Source organism: Hemitrygon akajei, chromosome 22 (genome assembly GCF_048418815.1).
Source record: "Hemitrygon akajei chromosome 22, sHemAka1.3, whole genome shotgun sequence".
Lineage (NCBI taxonomy): Eukaryota > Metazoa > Chordata > Chondrichthyes > Myliobatiformes > Dasyatidae > Hemitrygon > Hemitrygon akajei.
Window position 1 is genome coordinate 31,160,435 of NC_133145.1, and position 13,175 is coordinate 31,173,609.

The 13,175-nt window shown below is 36.0% G+C and overlaps 1 long non-coding RNA gene across 1 annotated transcript; it reads right to left on the minus strand.

The window, feature by feature from the left end:
* Positions 1-917: 917 nt before the first annotated feature.
* Positions 918-12,111, minus strand: LOC140714874 (uncharacterized). Its single transcript, XR_012096012.1, has 3 exons — positions 12,057-12,111; positions 3,317-3,466; positions 918-3,067 (listed from the first exon to the last, which is right to left on the minus strand). It is a non-coding gene; the product is annotated as an uncharacterized lncRNA (long non-coding RNA).
* Between the last annotated feature and the right edge of the window lie 1,064 nt (positions 12,112-13,175).

Below are 13,175 nucleotides of genomic sequence, written 5' to 3' on the forward strand. Positions count from 1 at the left end.
CATTTCCTTTTCTGGTTTCTGATGCGGACAGTGTTGGCAACATGGAATTTGCGATGATTTGCCTGCAGATTTTAGACCTGGCTTACTTACACTGTTATTCAGTGCACACATGTTGTTGTCACTGGGCAAAAAACTGCACAGCACAAGATTCTTGTGCACACAGTCCATTACAGATTAGAGGGAACATTGCTTACAGAGAAATATTTTCATATCTGTATGTAGTTAGTTAATGCAAACTTTAATGTACGTGGGCCGTTGGTGGGAGCAGCAAAGGATTCTTTTTGATGGAATTCAGAAATTCAGCGTGGTATGAATGTGTGTGAGTGTATGTTTATGTACTATATATGAGGTGGGGTTTTTAAATACCTTGTTGCGCTAACACTGCTTTTAATTGAAAATTAACTGCCTCCATTCAATAAGGATGCTTTGATGGTAGCTTTATCCTTGCTGGTGTACAGAAGTGCAGAAGACTACAGAAAGAAAAGCGTAGATATAAAGAAATGAATACTGTAACTGACAGATAAATTAAAGTATATATATTTACTGGATTGCCGGTAATTATATTCTAATATCAATAACAAAATCATTGCGAATCAGAAAACATTTTGAACTTGAAATTTTCTTTCTGTTCTTACTATATATAACATATAACCATATAACAACTACAGCATGGAAACAGGCCATCTCAGCCCTTCTAGTCCGTGCCAAATGCTTACTCTCACCTAGTCCCACCTACCTGCACTCAATCCTTTCCTGTCCATATACCTATCCAATTTTTTTTTCAATGACAAAATCGAACCTGCCTCTACCACTTCTTCTGGAATTTATACTGATAAATGAATTACGATAGGCAAATGCTCGTTTTATTTATCCATTGTTACATTGCAATTTCATGGAAAGACATGGATGATTGAAGAAGAAAGTTAACACTCCCAATATGCAGTAATTGCATTTTTAAACCTGCAGCACCATTAAACAATTGCATTACTCACTGATTTTATAACAAGACAAATGAATTGTTCACCTGTGGTTTATTGAGCCAATTAAATTTTTTAGCTGTCATATCATTAGACAATTACATTGCTCACCTGTGTTGGTATTAAGCAATCACATTGTTCATCTGCGATATCAGCAGACAATCATATTGTTTACCCATGGGAGCAAAACATAACAGTGCTGTTCAATTACTCCATAGATCCCAGAAATGTAGTGCTGTATTTAACCAACTATTTAATGTTGGGGAAACCTATCTTTAGTTTTCTTCACACATGCTTTATTCCTTTCCTAAGAGTTGGATTTTGTGTTGTATGGGGAGTGGAACAGAGTAGAGGCAAGTTATTGGCTAATGGGAAATAAAATGTCAGGGCATAAAGATTAGGTTTATTAGCCTTTAAAGATTAGCTTAATTTATTTGTCAAATGTACATTGAAACATCCAGTGAATTGTGTTGTTTTTTGTCCGAGGATTGTGCTGGGGGAGTTACCACACTTCCAGCACCAACATAGAATGTCCACTATTCACTAACCCTAACTGTATATGTTAGAGATGTGGAAGGAAACACGAGCATCAGGAGGAAACTCATGCCATCATGGGCAACAGACCATTAGTGGTCTCTCAGTAAAGCTAATATATTAACATGATTTCCTCATTGGTTACAAACTTGCATCAGTAGGTCAACTATGACGGACATGAACTGATTTCAGTTCAGTATTTAAAAAAAAGCTGAAAGTGCTTGGTGCTGGAAAGCAAAAGAAGGAACCATGGAATCCATCAGTTAATGACAAGGACTTATTTCTGGGTATGTTACTCAGTAGTGAGGATTCAGAGAGAAATAGTTTTCCTTGGCAATGAGAGAAAGAGTTTGCTTGAGGACACCAAAGGGACGTGGTTAGATGTTGAAGAATAGATTAACACCTCCAGGAACTGTGTTCATGAATCATGTATAGGAGGAAATTTGAATCTCCAGCAGTGCAGGAAAGGTAGGAGATATTTCCTGATGAAGGGTCCTAGCCCAAAATGTCAACCGTTTATTCCTCTCCAAAGTTGCTGTCTGATCTGCTGATTTCTCCAGCATGTTGTGTAAGTTACTTTGGATTAGGATCTGCAGAATTTCTTGTATTTAAGATAAAAAGTATTTCCCATTTATCTTCAATCTGATATAATGTCATCGATTTGTCCTTTCCAATCTATTCCAATAGATCATTCTTCAAGTAGCATATTTTAGAAACAGGTTTTACATATAGACAGTTAGGTGTTCTTCATCTTTCAAAGAAAATCAGATCAGGAACATTTTCATTCTATATTCAAATCTACTAACTCCCTCAATCATTTTCTGTCAGCATTTTCTATCAATTCTCAGCTGACTGCTAAGATAAAGGTTTGTGGTTGACCCAGTGTACAAGGGAAGAGATTCAAAAGGGGAAGAAAGGAAAGGCAGAGACAGCTTTTTCAGCATGCCTGCTATTAAGTAATTATTGAGCACCATGGGAAATCTGAAGCTTCGGCAAAGAACAGATGCACATAATATGAGGATGACAGTAAAGTAAAATAATTAACCACTATTTCAAATTCATAGCCCATTTATAAGTAATGAAATGTGCAATGAAATATAGCAGAGAATGCAAATGCAAACTAGCTGAGATGAAACACAAAAAAACCAGCAGACTAACTGAGATTACAAAAGAGGCATCATCACTCATTAGAGCAACAGGGAATACAGCACAAAATATATAGCCATAAAAACAAATGCCACAGCAATTCCCAGTAGAATTGTGTGCTACTCAAAGTTCATATTTATCATAACGTGCAGAATCAAAGTGGGTTAAATTTAAATGAATTTGGATATTCAGGAAGGAGGCAATTTTTGCCATTTTCCTATTAGTTCATTTGCTTAACGTGTAAAAAACGTTATGCATTCAGAGAGGAAATTTACATAATTTCATCAGAGGGCAAATTTCTCCCATCCTCCTGTAGAAGCTTCAGCATTTTAAATGCTCATTTACTGTTACAGTTTGCCATGACCATAGCTTATTCACTCTTCATCACATTCTCTGTATTGTTTTCCTGTCTGTAACATAACAAGTTAAATTCAGAATCAGAATCAAGTTTAATATCACTCACTTATGATGCAAAATTTGTTGTTTTGTGGCAGCAAAACATTGCAATACATGACAATAAAATCTACAATATGAAATATAGATAATAAGAGAAAATTTAAATTAAATAAGTACTGTAGTGCAAAAAGAGAGCAAAAAAAAAGATACTGGTCCATGGTTCATTCAGAAATGTGATGGGAGAGGGAAAGAATCTGCTTTACCTTTTGAAGATGTCCTAGAAGCTGGGGAGGCTAGTGTCCATGATGGAGTTGGCTAACTTTACATCTTTCTGCAGCTTTTCCCAATTGTGTGCAGTGGCCCCTCCATACCAGATGGTGACGCAACCATTCAAAATGCTCTTCATGGTACATCTGTAGAAATTTGCGAGTGACTTTGGTGAGATACCAATTCTCTTCAAACTCCTAGTGAAATATAGCCACTGTCATATCCTGGATGTAATTGCTGTTTTCCTCCTTCTTCTGCAAACTGCTCCAGTCTTATTATCTTCCTGGTGTGTTTTAGTCTTCCATTAATTTTGTGTTTGTATCGACTTGTGTCTTTACTCCTATGTTAGTGAAATAGCCTTCAGTCATTTAATCAGCTTAAACCTACCCCCTTTTCACATCTTTAAAAATCCCTAATTTCAACCAGCTTTCAGACGCCTCTGCTAACACATACAACATGGCTTTTTATATGTTCATATGTAATCTTTCCTGTGTCTTGTATATAATGCACCTTGAGGCTGTAAACTATGGTAATTGTGTTGTGAAGCAACTTTTATCATGTTGGTAAAGACAGCTGCTGTTTTGTGTACAGCAAGGTTTTCTAAGCAATGAATGAGCTGTTAACCTCTTTTGGTGAGTATATCTGAGATGAGAACATTATATGGAGTAATTAACACTATTTAAGGATGTTGTGAAAAAATTATTAATTTTCAGAGAATATTTCCTTGAGAGTTTACATTGAAAATTTAGCAAGGATGGGAGCTGAACAAGGAGTAACAAGATGAATAAACATCTGGAATCGTTTTGTCTGCCTGGTTTAATAATTTCAGAATCCTTGACTTTGTTAATATGTTGCTAAAGCAGAGAAAATGAGCAATTCTGTGCAGGTGGGCAGAAATAAAACATGAAATTAAATTCCCTTTGTTCTCAACCGTACATTCATATTCACTGGAACTTCTGTTGAGATTACTATCACCTTCTCCTATTTTTATGTTGTTATTAATTATTAGGACAAAGCCATACAATCACTTCGGGAAATGTAGACCCACACTTGAAGAAACATCTCTTTCAGCCTTTTGTAGATTGTATATACTGTATTAGTTAACTGAGTAGAATAATCTAAATAACTAAGTAGAAAATAACAATTCTTTTAAAGTATTAGTTGAAAACTTAAGGTAAAACTTGGGAGGACAACATTGGAAAGACCTGGACAATATGCACTGGGTCCAAAATTAGCGGTTACCACTGAACATTGCGATACTGAACTGAACACAACCTATGGACTCACTCTTAAAGACTTTTCATCTCACGTTCTTGATATTTATTGCATATTTATTATTATAGTTATTTTTTGTATCTACGTAGTCTGTTGTCTTTTGCACAGAGTGTTTATCCGTCGTATTGTTTCTTTGTATTTACTGTGAATGTCTCAAGAAAATGAGTCTCAGGGTTGTATATGGTGACTTATATGTACATCAATAATAAACTTACTTTGAACTTTTGAACTTAATTAACTTTATATTTTATTATTTTAAAAATGCTTTTATTTTGAAAGAGTCCTTTGGAAAAATTACAGTAGTAGGCCTCCGTTAGCCTCGATAGACCATGGATTTGCACCTTGGAAAGTTTCCAGGGCACAAGTCTGGGCAAGGTTTTTTTTATGGAAGACCGGCAGTTGCCCAAGCTGCAAGTCTCCCCTCTCCATGCCACCGATGTTGTCCAAGGGAAGGGCATTAGGACCCATACAGCTTACAGTACACAGAGTATGTATAGATGAAGCTATTTTTTTACAGCAAGATGATTTACTAGGAAGGGTTTGTGATCGCAGTCTTGATAGACATAATGTGAATGAACACAATATTCGCAGACTTTTTTGCAGTGGAATGAGTTTTCAAAAAAGTGTAATTCCATGTGTTTGTGCAATCTCAATTTCATTCATATAGATAAGGTTTCATGGGTTTCCCTATTGAAGTTGACATGCGCAAAAATCCCAGTATTGCTCTCAAAATTTCATGAAGTGAAATAGCAGAAGCTATAAGCACTAAATATCAGATTTTCCACCATTCTTCATATCCTGGAGTTTAGAATCTAGTTTTTGTTTATAATATGAAACAAAACTAAAAATCAATATGGTCATATGAATGTGTTATTAAAATAACAATATGAAACATTTTGAAAGCATCAATATTGCTATATTTTTTGACATATATCTCATTTTTTTGCCTGAATCCTCTACCTTTCCTTCACTCTCCAGCACTTATAGCCCATGTAATTGCTTTATCAATAGAGAACCTACCAACCAGAAAACTCAGTCTTATCCTAAAAGTTTAGACAAAAACCCATTATTATTTTGTGGAATTGCAAACGTGGCATATGTAGAGATTATGTGGTCTCCTTTATGCTAGATTTAAGTGAAGAATGCATTGCCCATGTTAGCACATTATCATCTGAACATCTCAAGGAAGATTAGAGGGTGGTGTTGCTCTAAGTTCAGCAACAACTTTGAACTTGAATGTTGACATCATAAAATACCATCATGAACATATCTGTGGTATAAATAGTTCTAAATGTGCAAGGGTGTTAATCTGATAGGAGGTTATGTCACATAGATATTCTAGTTTGCAGTCACAAATTATAACAGCTCAAAGCTAGTCTGAGGTTCAATGTTTGCATCTACTGTACATGTAATTTTCTTTGCTTTTGTGTGTGTTCTGCAAACATAATAAATGTTCATCAATTTTTCATTTCATCACAAAAACTTGGTTAGCAAATGAGAGAGTATTTTTATTCAATATCAGGTGCATTCTAATGAGCTAGAGGAAGCTAATTTTGAGAACATGCATCTACTCTATATTGTGCATGAAATATCTGTTTATCTGCTAACATTTAGCTCAGTCATTTTTCTGTTTTTATGATATCATTTGGTGAAATAGAATTTCCATCCAAACAATAAAACATTAAATTATCCATTCACTAAACAGTATTTCTTAATTATACATTATTAATAACCTCTTCCTCAATGTCAACAAGACAAAGGAGAAGGTTGTCAACTTCAAGAAAACCCGTACCGTTCATACCTCTCTTCACATCGGCAGCACAGCAGCGAGCAGTTTCACACTCCTAGGAGTGCACTCCTTGCACAATCTCTCATGTATACAGAATACAAGAAAGCTCACCAACACCTCTTCATTCTGATGAGGCTGAAGAAAGCTGGTCTTTGCACACCAATAACCCTCTATGGATGTACAGTGGATAACATCCTAGCATGCTGTTAGGATGCTCTCCGCTGTGCGGTACAAAGACTGCATTGCAGTGAACAGGAGAATTCTGCAACAGGTAGTTAATACTGCCAAACAAATCACTGGCACCAGCCTACCCACCATCAGGAGCTATTCACTATGTATAGAAGCATGCCAGAAAAAGGCCAGTAATATCATGAAGGATCCTACCCACCCTGCTTAAGGACTGTTTGTACCACTTGCATCAGGGAAGGGAATACACAACATTCATGCTAGGACATCAGACTGAAAACCTGTTACTACCCTGAAGCTGTCAGACAGATCCACATTTCCACCCATTGACCCACCACTACATACACTTCACCTAGCCTCACTTTACGTACATACAGTCAGTCGATGTATATCTAGTATATTGTGTTTTATTGGATTGCTTTCATATTTATATTTGCTGTTTTTTATTGTGTTATTTATGCTTATTGTGTTTTTTTAAATTTTATTTTTCTTTTTTTTTGCTCAGCAAAACAAAACTTTCAATTTCCAGATACATTTACATTTACATTTCTTCCCATCACAGATATCAGCTATCAGAACACTTCCATCAAAATACAGACATCACCACAACATCCTATACAAAAGCCCTTATTAGTATAGCAGATAGGTTTACATCTACATACTGCAGAAAAAGTTGCCATGTTTTATGAAAACTATTTGGTTTTGAGTGTACCATATATGTCAGAAAGTCTAGAGGAATGTATTCCATGATTAATTTACGCCAACCAGAAAGTCCAGGGGCCTTATCGGATATCCAAAAAAGTAAAATGTTCTTCCTCGCACAAAAAGTCAGGATGTTAAAAAGTTTTTTTCTGATGTGCATTAATAATACGACTGCTGGGTAAGCCTAAGAGAAAAGATACTGGGACCAGTTCAAGCTCCATCTTCAGAATCTTTTCCATTTCACCCAAAATATCACTCCAGTATGCCTGAAGTTTGGGACAAGTCCAAAAACAGTGGGTGAAAGTTCCAGTATTTACTTTACATTTAGAACACATTGGAGAAATCCCCAGCTTAAATTTTGAGAGATGATCTGGATTCAGATGGGCTCTAGGCAGAATTTTGAGTTGCAAAGCTTTAGTGTTCTTAATGCTGCATCAGATCCCAAGTAACAATCACTTTGTTCTCCTTTACACTTGTATACTGAAGAATGACAATAAACAATTTTCTATCTTATGAATATCTCTACTAAACCTTGGCTTATAATTTGTAAATGAAAAATTTACTTTGACTTTGCTTTCCTCAATGCCATAAAGTAAGATAATTTTCAATTTTTATGTATCATACTGCTGCATACACTTTCTGTTCTTTCTCCTGGAGAAAAATAAACTGCCACAACAAAATTAAAGATTTAAAAAAATTAATTATTCCAATGTACAAGGCACTGCATATCACTATGCCATTGTTTAAATTTACAATGAAAGTAAGTAACTATTTCAAAGCAGCATTTTTGACAGTTGAAATAGATAAGCCATGGTTCAAGTGAATGTCCCAATCATTAGGGCTGGGGTGGTAGCGCCAGAAAGAAAGCGGCTCATCAAAATGGGTGATACTAGTAATGGCTGCATATCCTGCCTCTACCTGCTCCTTCTTTCTGGGAAACGACTCCACAGTTTGTACTGATCTTCTCAGGCAAAGGGTAAAATTACATGATTAGAGCCATATTTCTTTAACGCTAACTTAGTAACTTCAACACATTTTGAATGACAGGTTTTTATTAAAAGTGTGGAAATTAGTCCATGAAATCTGATAAAGTGGTGTCATTGAGAAGTAGTAGTGGAAAATAGCTGTTCTAATATTCATTCATTTAGTTTAAGAAATTATTCAAATTTAATAACTCCTCCTGTAATCACTTTGACATGAATTTAATATATATTAAATTCAAGTAACTTCCCACTTTAGTACAAGAAGTGTGTTTAAAACAATTGAAATTGAGAGTCTATGGGAAGCAGGATGAACAGGCATCCTTGGTGAGAGTGAAATTTAGTGATGTCTTCAGTGTCTTAAGACTTGTAATCTCAGACTGTTGCATGAATACCTTGGAGCAATGTTCTAGCTTGAAAGCACCTTTTATCAATCACCTTTGTGGTATTGCAAGGTCAGAAATGGGCATGTTGATTTATGATTGCATTGCATTCAGCTGCATTTACAATTCCTCAGATAGTGATTAAAGTTTGTGTATGTACACATCCAGGACAAATAAGCAGGCAGGAAAAATCATTGTGGACACTACCCACCCAGCAAGCTGTCTTTTCTGAAATTTCCCTCTTGAAAACACCAAAAGGCTATTAAAACAAAAACTTCACGCTATCCTTAAAATCTTTTCCCCCCAGAATAAAACATTATTGTCATTGCTCAATACAACGAGGTTGCGGTGCTACTTCAGTCCATGCAAAACAGATATTTACAATGTGTGAGATACAGCTTAATTTAAAAAAGAAATCCCTCAAGTGACTATGATAGTCCATTACACTGAAAGGCCATTGGCAAGCAGGGGTGTAGCATTAATCAGCTGCACAACAGCCTTTGGAAGAAGCTGTTTTTCAGTCTTACTGTCTTGGCTAAGATGCTTCTGCATCTTCTACCAAATGGCAGGAGATTGAACAGACAGTGTCCAGGACAGGAAGGGTCTTTAATGATTTTGCGAGCACCCCAAAGGCATCAAAAGTTGTAGATTGTCTCCAGGTCTGGTAGCTGAGTTCCCATGATGTTCTAAGCCATCACTGTCATCCTGTATGTCAACTTGCTCCCTACTGCACATAAAAGCTTATGTCAAAATGCCAAAGAAGAATGGTTAAACCAGGAACGTGAGCAACTTGAAAGAGTCCCTATTACTGATCCAAAAAGGTTACATCAACAGATCAAGAATATCACTGAAAAAAATCTCCTCTGTTCTTCAGGTGGATGGTTGAGAGCAAAGGACGGTACCATTATCATGGAAAAAGATGAGATTATGAACAGATGGATTGAGTATATTCAGGAATTGTTTGAAGACGATCGAGAAGAAAAAAACGGAAATTAAGAAGAACATTGAAGGCCCAAATATTTTTAAGTATGATGTTTGTAATGCAATAAATAAGATGAACAAAGGAAAGGCAGCAGGTCCTGATGAATTAGTAATAGAACAAATTATCATCCTTGAAGATTATGGAATTGAAAAACTTACTGATTTAATCAATGATATTTATGAGACTGGAATACTACCAGAAGATATGAAAAAATCAGTATTTATCACTCTTCCCAAGACACCTGGAGCAATAAAATGCGAATTAAATAGGACCATAAGTTTAATGAGTCATATCACCCAGATACTTCTAAGAATTTTGATGACAAGAGCTAAAAGTAAGATACAAGCTGAAACAGGTAAAGAACAATCTGGTTTTGTGAAAGACAAAGGTACATGAAACGTGATATTGATGTTAAGGATGCCATCAGAACGAGTTATTCAAGTGCAAAAAAATGTGTTCGTTTGTTTTATCGACTACACAAAAGCATTTGATAAAGTGAAGCACAATAACTTATTTGAAATATTACAGGGAACTCTAGATCTAGCTTCAAAAGACCTCTGCCTAATCAGAAATCTGTACTGGAAATAAACTGCCACTGTAAGGATAGATGGAGAAGTGAGTCAGTTTATGAAAATCAAGAGAGGCGTTAGACAAGATTTGTTTTCTCCCCTGATTTGTTTAATGCGTACAGCGAAACAATATTACAAAAAATAAGAGACATCTTGGGAATCAAAGTTGGTGGTGAAAACATAAATAATTTCAGATATGCGGATGATACTGTATTAATTGCAAGTATGGAGGAAGAACTACAAAACTTAATTGATATAGTTGTTGAAGAAAGTGCAAAATTGGGTCTATCTATCAATTGCAAAAAATCAGGATGTATGGTAATATCCAAAAAGAAGGAGAATCCTATCTGCAGGCTGAGAATAAATGGGGAAGACATAAAACAAGTACAGAACTTTTGCTACTTAGGAAGCTGGATGACATCAGATGGCAGGTGCAACATGGACATCAAAAGAAGAATAAGGATGGCAAAACACCTTTACGAGTATGAAGAGTATACTGACCAACACTAAACTAGGCATGACAACCCACCTCAGAGTACTGAAATGTTACGTTTATCCAGTTATGTTATATGGCTCAGAATGTTGGAAAATATCTGGTAACATGAGGAAACAAATTGAAGCAGCAGAGATGTGGTTTTTGAGGAGGATGCATAGAATATCATGGATGAAACAAAGATCTAATGAGGATGTCATGAACAGAGCAAGCACAAAAAGAGAAATAATGTATGAGTACATGAAAAGGCAACGTAACCTCATTGGACATGTAATTAGGAAAGAGGAGTTAGAATCCGTGGTAATTACGGGGAAGACTGAAGGGAAGAAAGCATGAGGAAGGCAAAGACAAATGATGATGGAGACAGCAGCCAGAGAACTGGAAATGAATACCAGTGAATTGATCCACTTGACCTGAAACAGCAGTGTGTGGGCCATGGCAGTCAAAGCCCAAACTGGGCATGGCACCTGATGATGATGATGATGATTGCAAATTGATAAAATCTGGCCAGCAACTTTTGGGCAGATTAGCTCTCCTTAAGCACCTCCGGTAGTATAGTCACTGTTCTGCCTTCCCTACTGTCGAGGTTGTGATTAACGCCAGGCAGTTAATCTGATCAACCATTCTAATTAGCCACCCCAGCTCTCTCTATTACCTCAGTCACTGCACTGCAAACACTTTAAACCACTCTTTACAATGTAACTACATAACCGTGTTTATGTATTCATGCACGTACTATTCCATATCCATACTTTAACCTCCAAGTTTATATTTTTATATAATTCTTCATTCTTACAATTGTTGAATGTTGTTTTCAGTTGCATGTCACTACAACACATCACATGTAACTATACTGTATTTTGCGAATAAAGTTGATCCTTGACTCTTGATAAAGATAATATAGTCACCACTGGGCCAAAACAGTGGCATGGTAACCTAACAACACCACAGAACAACACAAGGCACAGATTCCAACGATCGAAGCTGACAACTCAGAACTCTTCAAGGGAATTAGGTATCGGAATTTAATACTGTTTTCTAGCTTCTGGTCACTTTTTTTTTGTTGCTAGTTTGGGGAAATTGAATCGGGGCAGCCTGCAGATAATCAGCACTGAACTGAACTGAAATATGCCTTTCGATTTTGTGTCCTGTGCCTTTGCTCGATTTTTGTTCGATTTTTTTTGTGTGTGTGGTGAGGTGGCTTTGATCTTTTTCTTTGAATGGATTCCATTGTACTTTGTTTCATAGCTATCTGTGAAGAAGACAAATCTCAGAATTGTATACTGCATACATACTTTGATAATAAATGTACTTTGAACTTTAAATCTTTTCACTGACACCCACATCTTTTGAAAGAGAACATTAAATAAAACATACCTGAACTCCCCTAAATCTCCATGAATGATTGTCATGAACTGTGTAGTGGGAGCTGTTCAACATACTAACTGACTGATTGATCTAATATAGCATTGACCAAGAAAGGAATCAATAAACTAACAGCTCCAGTTAAATTCATACATTTCATCCAAAAATTCTTACAGCATGAAGTAAACAAATGAGTCACTACTGGAGCAAAAGTCCTCTCAAAGCATTGTTTAATCAAGTGGATTGTGCTAAGAGTTATAATAGGGAGATTACAAACTGTTTGGAACCTCACATGCAAATTCAAAAGAATTTACCAAATTCTGTAACTGATGTTACCAGCTTGAATATTCTTTCACAGCTTTGACTTAGATGTTCGATTACTTGACAATGTGAACTTATTCATTTTAATATATAATTTATCGTCAAGCCAACTATCTCATGACTACACCTTAATCCTCATGGTTTGGGTTGGCGGACTACATAATCATTCCTAGCCTTGACTTTGAAACCACAAATACAGTTCACAAATTACACATTGTCCAGATGCGTTGTTGGTACATTGAAAAATGGGCCTGTGATTAGAATAACTGGACCATAACAGTATGTTGAAAGTTTCAATATAAAAATTCCAAGTTCTTTCTGCATTGTTGTTGTAGCATTGTTGGCCAGAAGCCAGGTCCTAAGAAAAGCATGGCATAGTTATACCTTTCCAACTTGCAGTTTGAATGTGATTAAACTCATAAAATGGTTTTGACTGGAAAAAAAAATTAGAAAAAGAAGTACTTTTTCAACCATGTTGCTAAGGAAGGCTAAGGACACAATCTTCAAATCACCTTTTGTCATCTTCAGGTGATTTTTTTTCATTCTTCTGTCACACTCCTTTCAATGCTGTTTAAAATACACTGATGCTTCCTGATAATATAGGCCAAAGAAAAACAAGAGAAAATGGATTATGAAGGATAAAGCCACACCCAAGGATAATATCATTAGACGATACCTTACAAACCACACTACATTTATCAGGAAAAAGTAGGCCAATAGAAGCCAGTGACTAGGAATATTAGTAGTGACTGAGAATTGGGCTACAATGGGGTACAAGCAACTATTGGTTGTTGGCTTTCTGGTAAAAAT